Source organism: Mus pahari, chromosome 4 (genome assembly GCF_900095145.1).
Source record: "Mus pahari chromosome 4, PAHARI_EIJ_v1.1, whole genome shotgun sequence".
Taxonomy (NCBI): Eukaryota; Metazoa; Chordata; class Mammalia; order Rodentia; family Muridae; genus Mus; species Mus pahari.
The window spans coordinates 16,393,229-16,404,177 of NC_034593.1; the positions used below are offsets into that span (position 1 = coordinate 16,393,229).

The 10,949-nt window shown below is 38.8% G+C and overlaps 1 pseudogene; it reads left to right on the plus strand.

The window, feature by feature from the left end:
• The first annotated feature begins 342 nt into the window (after nt 1-342).
• LOC110320231 lies at nt 343-5,582 on the plus strand (annotated as a pseudogene).
• Nucleotides 5,583-10,949: the final 5,367 nt, after the last annotated feature.

Below are 10,949 nucleotides of genomic sequence, written 5' to 3' on the forward strand. Positions count from 1 at the left end.
TTTCCTGACTACTGCAGGTGGTAAGAGGGAAGCAGGGTAGGGCAACACCTCACTCCAGACAAGTGGTGGGGCCAGCTCTTCCTCGACTGAAGTCAGTTCACCTGTACACCGCCCTTCCCCCTCCCCCCAACTAGAGCTAGCTCCTCTGTACTGCCTGTGCTAGGTACAGGGCCAGCTTTCCTGAGTGTTGCCACTGGTGAGAGGTTGAGGCAGGTCCCCAGAGTGCCACAGCCAGTAGGAAGAAGAGCTAGTTCTCTATACCCCTTGGACAACTACATGGCCCCAAAAGGCTACCCAGACCAGGGACATCTTTAACATCTCCAAAGGTAATATGAACGAACCATGAACATCGACCCTACTCCCATGCTGTTGCATGACCCAGACATGTTCCTTAGTAGCAGTACAGGCTAGGAATCCACCACATCCTCCAGTTACAGGGCTGGCTACACACAACAGTCTATTCCTCTCCATCCTCACATCTTTGGTTCCATCTCTATTCATAATGATCACACAGCTCTGCTTCTCTTTCTCTCCCACTTGTCTACTATGTATCTGTGCATTCTAGTTGCTTCTGCTGTGGGCAAGCCCCATGGATGGCAGGCCTCTGTTTGACCTCCTTTGTCTGAGTCAGGGGGTGTGATAGCAGGTGGGCCTCTAATTTTCCACAGACTGCCTTTGCCATGCAGAGGCCTGTATTTAATATTTTAATAGTATAAAACAGTCTGTATTAATATCATGCCCATAATCCTTGCATGTAAGAGGTAACAGAAGTAGGGTTAGCAGTTTAAGTTCAACTTCAGTTATACAAAAAGTTTGAAGCAAGCTGTGCTATATCAGATCCTGCCCCCTCCCAAAGATGAGAGAGAGAGAGAGAGAGAGAGAGAGAGAGAGAGAGAGAGAGAGAGAGAGAGAGAGAGAGAGAAAGGAAAAGCAAAAACTCATAACAACAAATAAATGAACTTAAACAATAAGAAAAAAAGAACAAATAAAAATGTTTTGTTGCAAATTATTGCCTTAAATCTATACCTTTGCAAACAGTATCAGAATATTTTTGTTTTTTAAAAAATATTATAAATATTATAATCAGATACATTTGCTAGAAGCAGTCTCCTGAGATCTCCCTGCAGGTGTTATAATTAAGATAGTTTTTGGTGGGGTCAGCAGGTTACTCTTTTAGCTTTTTTTTTTTTTTCTAAATTAGAAAGACAATAGAAAGTCTATATGTCACCCTTTATGCAGTTGATGCTGTGTCTGTCTGCCTGATGCAAATGCAGTGGCTTGAATAAGAATGGCCACCGTAAGTTCATGTTGGGCCCAAAGCAACCTCCCAAAATGGCATTGTTGGTGACAATGTCCTAAACAGAAGGACCTTGGCCAGATAAATGGAAGGATTCCTACTGAGTAATCAGAGTCTAAAAGGTGGGCTTCCATTCAGCATGACCCATCCTTAAACTGTTGAATAGGTCAATTACCTCTGGCAAGGGCATCTAGTTTCTGCTTAATCTGAACAGCCTATATCAGTTAAAAGACACGCCCCCCCCTTGACTTCCATATAAAATCTGCTGTATTTCTGCCACCTTCATTGATGACTATAAAGTGATCCACTTTGGTGATCTCACTGTGCCCCTGCTTACCTTCCGTGCCAAAGGGTGGAAGGTGATACTGGGCTCTTTCAAAAGGACCCTGTCCTCCTAAGCAAACTGCAAAATTTGACCATGCTAGTTGCACATCATTGGCTTATGCTGGGTTCTGCCATCTACCTAAGTTCGTGTCTCTGCTGCCATCTACCTAAGTTCGTGTCTCTGCTGCCATCTTCCACTTACTTTGCTCCTTTGTCTCTCCTGGCCTATCTGGGTGTCTTCTCAGAGCTGTGTGCTTTATTTCTCATTGGTTCCCTTGTAGTTTCATTCTCTCTATCTCTTTGGGGCCTGTTGCAAAAGTCACCAAAGTGTGCCAGGCACCTCCTGCGCACCCAATCCTGTGGACAAAAATCTCCCTTCAACAAAATCCTGGACATCTCTTTAACAAAACTTTTTCTTTTGGAGGATGCCCTTGGATTGAGAATCTTGTGAAACTTACTTCTCTGCCCCTGGGTATATGACTGCTTTTTTCCTATTCCTTGCTCCTACCTCCTCTGATCTTCCCCCTAGGAGTCGGAGATTTCATTAAGTTATGCTGTCTTACTGCAAATGGCTTGATTGCAGGTTCAATGGACTAAAAGGGTATACCTAATTTTCAAATTCTGACATATTGTGATAGTTTTGGACAACACACAAGCAAATGATATAAAAATCTTATCTCTAAGATTTCTCTACCTTCCACTCTTATCCTTCCCTCTGATCACCGAAGTCAGCCTTACAGAGACTCAAAAGCTTAGTGAGTATGCAAAAATACTGAAATATTATTACTTGCTGTTCTACTCTACTGAAAAGCTGTTTCTGGAGATGAGATTTTGCTTATATCAGATCAAAGAATGGCTGTTTAAAATGTTCTGACAAAGCCTTTGTCCTGGGTCAGACCTTACTTGGTGACAGGGAAAAGGTTAACAGGACATTCCAGAAATAGACACAAAAGTTTGAGAACTGCTAAGATGTATACTATTCTGAATAAAGGTATCTAATGACTAAATATAATGTTTAGCTCTGTAAATACCACCCTGTCTTTTTCTTAGTTTTGTTTACTGTCTTTGAAGTTTTTGTTGAAATATAAACGTTCTTTCAGGATTTGTAAGGTCCATTAGAGTGTGTTGTTGCTGTTGTTGTTGTTGTTGATGATGATGATGGTAATAATATGTAAAATTCCTACCAGTTAAAGTTAGCTTTAAACTTGCAAGCAAAGTTTTATAGAAAATTTTAATTTGCTACAGCATACCATATATGTAACTTGGATTCAACTTTAATGTAGGAAAATGGATATTTTTTTAGTGGACTAAAGAGCCAACCCCATGACTCCAAGATGGTTTGTTTTATTTTATCGTCCCTAGACTAAGGAGAGACCAGACCTCCTAGCTATTTTGGAAAAAGATTGATTTTGTATGCTGACTTTTATTCTAGGAGTAAAAAATAGCAATAGAGGACAAAACCATAAACCTTGTTTATAGAAAATAGCACTTCTAAACAAAGTATGTTTGATGACTAATGTTTCTATATATTTTAACAGACACTGACTTAAAGATGTTTATTTAACCATCTATACATGTGCTAACTTTGTTAAGCTCTAGTTATTTGAAGAAAATTGAGTCATATATATTTTATAAAAGTATACAAGGATCTGGACACCAGTGGAGCATCTTGTGGTACCTAAGCAAATGACCATCAAGGATCTTGCTGGAAAACAAGCCTCCTCCAGTGCTTACAATGGATCTGGCTGCTGACAGGCCCTGGGCTGACAGCTATGAGCCTGGAGAAGCTGTTGGTCCCAGTGTGCTAATCCTCTGAAAGTTTCTGTATATTTGAGGATATGAGAATATCTGCTATAAGGATTATATATATATATATATATATATATATATATATATATATATATATATATATATATGATGGTGATGAATCAGGATGTTCAGTGTGCTACATCCCAGCCTGGATCCTAGATCTCAAAACAAATGGCAACTAGAGAACATGATCCAGTTTTATAGTAAGTTTCAAAATTTGCTACCTGACAATAAACTTTCTGATCCAAAAGAAGACACATGTAGGACAAGTTTATTTGATGATGCTGAAAGGAAAAAGAATTCACTACAAATGTGCCTTAGTTTTCAGAGTAAGAAGATTAGATAAGTTGTGAATAAAGTATCAGCATAAACCCAACCTCAAAGGCAAAGGGTGACAAAGCTCTGCAAATCTCAATGTATGAATTTGTTTCTACAAGTCCCCCTGAAGTTGTTCCTAAGGGCTAACAAAGTTTCTAGGACATGTGGGAAAAAAAGCAAAAATAATCTTTAACTGAGATGAACCAGGAGTAGAATTTAAAGTTGAAAACAGAAGATAGTAAATTTGATTGCAAAGAAGAATTAAAGGAATGGCTTGTTTCCTTCTGTAGCCAATGGTCTGTTGTGAGAGTCCGTGGTAAAATAGACTTACTAGCAAGTGGTTCTATTGCAGAATCTGAATGTTCTAAAAGCTTGAATGCTAAAGTATCTTACTACTGGCTGTGCATATAACATTTCCTGACACTGAGCAACAGTGACAATAACTCCTGAAAGGAAGGTCCGTGTAAGAGGTCTTAATTCACCAGGACGTAATGGGAATCATGAAGATTGCAGCAGACCCCCCAGTCCTACCTCTAACAGATATGAAAGCAACATGCCATGGACCACAGAGATTTCATTAAGAAATTAGTGCTTGTGAAAAAATAAACTGTTGGTTAATTGTTCTTCACTGCCTTCAAGATAATTTCAAGTTTATGTTATAGGCAGCAGAAACAGTAATGTATGTTAGCCTATCACCAAGCACACCCTTCCTATGCTGAGTTATTCAATTCACAGCCAAATGGCGTCAAGAACGTCCACAGTCAATCTCCACACAGTATTGCACCCTGAAAAAGAAATCACAGAGGAAAGACTTCGATTCATATTGTTTCTATTAAGGGTGATATACCATCTGTTGAATATACTTGCAAAATGGAAATAACACAAATGTTAAAGACCATGCTGGATGGGTACTATTTCATAACACCTGCAGCCACAGAATCTTGAAGGTAGTGAAATTGCTGCTTTAGCATAATACTTTGTTGAATACCAGTGGCTATCAGAATTGCACAATACTCTATGGTTTGGCCAAGAATATAGTTAATGTCCTAGAGTGTCATACAATGTCTTGCAGTGTCTCCAGGAATGCAGTTTATTATTATTATTATCATTATTATTATTATTGTTATTATTATTATTATTATTTTTTTTTATTACTACCAGAGAAGAATAAATCATTCTCAGTTCTCCAGTGCTGATCATAAATGGTGGGCAGTGAAAGAATGGGCTGCTACGGCTTATAGGCAGTGGGCTCTTTCTTCAGAACAACAGAAAATACTTAGCAAACATGAGATAGTTCTTAAGGTTGAAGAATGTGCTGAGTTTGATAATACAGTAGCTAATGTCGTTTCTGATGATGAAGCTCAAAATCCTTTGAAGTGTATGCTTGGGATTCTCAGTGGATGCTGACTTCAGACATTTGATTGGGTGAAAGTCTGTCTCTACAGCAAAGCATGTGAACAGCAAGAAACATAAAAGTTTCTGGAGATCCAGAGAGGAGTCGGCTCAACAGAGAGCAGTTGTAGCTAAACTTATTTGATGGATACTACTTCTTTTTGGAGAGAAACTTCAAATATCGTTCTGATCTCTTTAATAAGCTAATTGTTTCTCCTCAGTAGAAAGCCCATGCCGAACAATGACATGCCTCAAACCATCAACAAAATTGTGTATCGTGTCAAACCTGACTTTGATCAATGCTTCTGTGTGCAATGCATCATATGAAGGTCTATTTCACTATCACACAGAAAGAGTTGATAAGGGCAAAGTCTACATATTTCCTTCCACTTGACTTATTAGCTGTTTAATGGCTTTTGATTTGCTTCCTCTTAACAGTTAAATATAATGGCGGGTATACATTTTAAGTTGAACTTGTATGGTTCATAAGAAGCCAGCCATTGTGTTATATGTGATCATTCATATGTTTATGGCTGAGTAGAATCATTCACATTTTTCTCTTTGTCTTACAAAATGAAACAATTGATAAAAAATTTAAGGAAAGCAAGACCCCCCAAAGTCTCTGTGGACTATATTTATAATAAAGTTTAAGGTTCAAACTCAAACTCAACAGGGATAAATTTATAATCTAATAAGAAAAATCTAATTGTATAAATCCTATTAATTTATTGTAAATTTCTAAAGAGAATTAGCACATGCAAGTTAATCTCCAGTAGACTTATAAATGTAAAAATACTTTAATGTATTTAATTATGTTTATAGTCATGATAAGTAAAAATGTAATTCATTTACAGGGTCAAACTTAGAGGGAAAGACCAATTTATATCTCTCATTACGTAGTACTCTCTATACATGTTGTAAAGATTAAGCCTAAAGCAAGTAATTAAACACAAGTTGAATGTAAACTTATGTTTGTTTGATGTAAAATAATAAATATTCAAAATGAGATAAATTAAAGAATTTAAGAGACTTCGTCGCCTGCTGTCTACCCACTTCCCTCTGTAAGCTCACACACTCAAATATACACACACACAGAAGTCCGTACACTCATCACATGTGTGTACACACACGCACAAACACACACTAAAGGATGAATTAGATAACACAACTAAAAGAACCCACAAAATGTAAATGTCATAACACTTGAAGTTTTGTGGATCTTGGAATTAATTATTTCAGATGAATGAATATGAAACTAAAGTATTCATTCATTTATTTGTTTGTTTACTTTGGTAACACATTTCTAGAGAGTGGTTCTGGTGCTTGGATTTAATGGGGAATCTGTGTTTACTGAAGCTGAAGGTCCTTGCTCTCAATTGGTTTTTGATCTATCAATAAAGTTACCAGTATCCAATGGCTGAGCACAGGCAGGACACTGAGAGTTGCTTGGGTAGGACACAGAGAGAAGCTAGAAGACTGGGAGAGGATGCAGTAGTGGACACTGGCCACTTCCCCAACTGGGTCTGCAGAAGCAGGGGGCAGGGGAGGCATGGAAATTTAGGAGTGCTCAGTCATTGAGTTAGCAAAGGCATTTTAAGAATAACTAGTCCCTCCCCCTCCCTTGCCCCTCCCTTGCCCCTCCCTTGCCCCTCCTCCTCCCCTCCCTCTGTCTTTGTGTGTATTTTCTATTCACTAACTGAGATAGCGAGTGTGTGGGTGTGCAGTTGCAACTTGCCAGGAACACAAAACAGTGCAGACAAAACTACAGGCAGCACACATTCGATGCATTAACTCAACTGGAGCATAGAGTGCCCAGATATCTGGCTAATTATCATTTTGAATCATCCTTGAGGGTTCACCAGGAAGAGGATAGCATTTGCATCTCAGACTGCATAAAGCATAGGCCCCCTCTTCAGGATGAGTGCCCACCATCCCATCTGTTGAATGCTTAATAAAGCAAGAAGGCAGAGGACAGGATGCAACCTACACTGTCTGATTGAGCCAAGATTTGTCAGTTTCAGGACTTACACTCCTATTTCCTTGTTTCTCAGGAACAGGCTAGAATCTACTACATTCTGTCTTTCAGGTTCACTCTGGAATCCACACCATTGCTTTCTGTCTTTCGGCCCTACCATGTGCAGTAAGGCCTGTATTGATCTCCATCTTGCTGCCTGAAAATTCTGGAATGTCTCAGAGATCATACATATATAAGACAAAACTCTTCTTATAAATTTCTTTGTGAATATACATATTTTTCCCAAATAGATGGAACAAACAGCCAAGCATCACATAAACACACACACACACACACACACACACACACACACACACACAATGCATCCAAATATAAACATACAAATTCTGATAATTAAAGGACATGTTTTGTTTTGTTTTAAATTTGGTGTCTATCGAATCTTACTACATCAATGACGTGTGTGTCAATTTTGATAACCTTTAGTACATATTTGAAATGCTTAATACAGGGTAGTTGAGAATCCAAATTTTATATATATATATATATATTCCTTTGAGACAAGATTTTATGGCATCTGATTTATGTTCTTAATATTGCTTTAAAGGTAAAGGTAATTGGTATTTCTCAATTTCTAAAGTTATTTTCCTTCTATTTCATATTGAAAAAAATCTCTAATGCAAGTATATTCTTACTGATGCTCTGTAGTCAACAAAGCATAAGAAACTGAGAGTACCTTCTCTATATTTAGATTTCCTCTACTTTCTTCTAGCTTGGCCTCTTTGGAATTATAGAAGGGTTTGGAACACTGCAGAATATCCCAAAGAACCAGCTGTGATCTGATGAATCCTATGACAGAGTAGTGACTGGGTCAACTTGGTGTTGTTTGGTCTTCTCCAGAAGTTCATATTGAAACCAAAACAGTCATTGAATGCTTTGAATGTTTATCTTCATCATATGCCCTCTAAGGACGACTAATTTATGTTTGGTTCACTTATTGCCTTCAGAAAAAAAATTCTACCAGAGAAAAATTGCTGATTCTGCAAAAGGTTTCTTGGAAGGAAGATGTGTTCCTCCTTACAGTGCTAGAACTCATTTAGTTCTCTTCAATCTGGAAACGTGTTAAGTCTACCTCATACTGAGATAGCCATTAAGCCTCAACCCAAATCCATTTATCAATTTTTGACTTACTGGAAGCTCTTGATTTGTTCTGAAAAATCACTTTTAGCAAAAGTTCCAAAGTTCAAGAGTTTAGGCAGTCTTTATCACAAGTTTCAAAGTCAAGCTTTGGGCATTCATCAGAATTGGAGAATAAAAATGGAGAAATTGGTTTGCTGCTAGATCCCAACTTTCTAGATGTGTTTTGATAAGTATGCATAATGCTAAGATCACATCAGTGTCTTCCTACCAATAAAAGTTCACATATAACTCCAGTTCCAGGGGGATCCAATATCCTCTTCTAACCCTTGGCAATAGGCATACATACACATATACAGAAAAAACACCGTCACATATAAAATATAAATAAATAAATCTTAGAATTACTTTGGGGACACACCTCTGAACCTATCTATGAGTATGTTTACAGAGAAGTTTAAGTGAGGAGGGAAGATAAACTCTGAATATGAACAAGACTCTGTGGTAATTTGATTTAATCCCTGTCTTGGGTTTCTACTCTGCCTTTGACCATTTAGTTCCTGGATAAAAGATACATCCAAACTTTTTATTTACAATAAGCCATAATCAGCATAAGAGCTGGGTAGATATCTATCCTCTATACTATTATATCTATTTCCCAGCCAATAATCCCATTACTTAATTTGCCATGTTTCCTCTGAGCTGCTCTTAACTCCAATTAGCCAAATCACATAGCCATGATTTCATGACTCATCTAAGCTAAGATGGCTTCCTCCTCTATTCCTTCTTCTTTCCTTCATGGTTTTCCTCCCAACCAAAGCTCAGGAACTCTAAACCCTGCCTATGGCTCTTCTGCACAGCCATTGACTGTCAGCGTCTTTATTCACCAATCAGAAATAACATGGGGGAAAGGTCACATAGTGTCACTTCTGTCTACCTGAAGACTCTCATCTCTGGGACAACCAGGCCTTGAGGGCCTGCATTTAGCATTACAATATATAGCAACAGACAAAACCTCAATATCAGCCTTTTCTGGACTACATACAAAGCAAAAAATGTGAGCTGAGCATCGGCATTAATCTCTGTCTCCTTATTGTGATATAATGCGGCCAGCTCCTTCCAGGCTCTGCCTACCATGCTTTCCTCACCAGGATGGACTGCAACCCCTGGGAACATAAGACAAAATATACCCACCCTTACGTAAGTTGCCTCTGTCATGTATTTTGTGATAGCAGCAAGAAAAAGAACATATTGGCTGAAAAGAAATATGACAATTTCTTGACTAAAAGAATAGTTCTATGGTGATTAAGAGTAAGATAATGACAATGTTGGTAGATAATACTAAGGAAACACTCCATAATTCTTGTGTTTTAATGCACATATAATGTGAGAAATAGCAAGGTTGAAACCCTATTATTACTTCTAATAATAATAACCAGTCTTATTATTAACACTGGTTACCTGTGAGCCCTTACTGTTTTTAATCCCATTTCTACAGAGTCCCCTTAATCCTTTGTATGAAAAAGTTCAAGGGGTTTGAGCAATGGTTTCTTGGTTGATGTACTTATCCTATTGTTTTAAGCAATCTGTGTTCATCACTCACTTCCGCTGCAACCAGGCTTCACCAATAGTCTCTCATAGGCTCTCTTCCTGGGGTCGAGCCATAACTTCTTTGTAAGTTGATGGCCTTCAATCCTGGGCCATCAACTGCAACTAAGGCTGCACCTTCACCAATGGCCTTCCCTGGCCTCTCACAGTGCCAGGCCTCAGCTGCTTTCCATGACCCCTTCATACTTTCAAAACCAGTGCCACCTAGGTGACTCTTTTTTGTTTGTTTGTTTGTTTGTTTGTTTTTTCTTATTTTTTTTGAGACACGGTTTCTCTGTATAGCCCTGGCTGTCCCGGAACTCACTCTGTAGACCAGGCTGGCCTCGAACTCAGAAATGCGCCTGCCTCTGCCTCCCGAGTGCTGGGATTAACGGCGTGCTCCACCACGCCCAGCTACCTAGGTGATTCTTACACATTACCAAGTCCAACTGCATCATAAGGTACAACCTTGGCTATTTCTAGAATACAGCTTCTTTATGATCTCAGAAAACACTTCCCAGAAGACCTCACCCCAGTGATGCTGGTCTCTTCTTAATCACCTCTAATATCTTAGCTCCAGCATCAATTGTCCCAGTAGTCCCTTTTATTCTTAACTCTAAAGCCAGAGTCACATGGCCAAAGCTGTTGAGTTCTGCTGCTTGCTGGGTCTGGAACAACACTCCCCTCCCCATTCCATTACCAGCTATCTGTTTTCAACTCCTTCGCTGCCTAAGCTTGGCTGTCCTGGAACTTCCTGTTTGGCTTGACCTTAAACTCAAATATCTGCATGGCTCTGTCTCCTGAATGATGGGATTAAAGATGTATACCACCACTCCTAGACTTAAGCATTTCTTCAGCTAGAACTTGCTCTGTCTAGGGCTGGCCTTGAACTCAGAGATCTGTTTGGCTTTCTATCCTAGGATTAAAGGTGTATACAACCATGCGTGCTTAGTTGGGTAGGATCTTGCCCCAAAGTAATCACTCCCTTAATCTGTTTATCTCCTTGAACATAAGATTCAGTTCCATTCCACTTCCTGGTGCCCCTTTATTACTTGAAATATACATTTTATATTGTTCCTTACTCAGGTTGCTCCTTTTGATTAAAATGCTCTT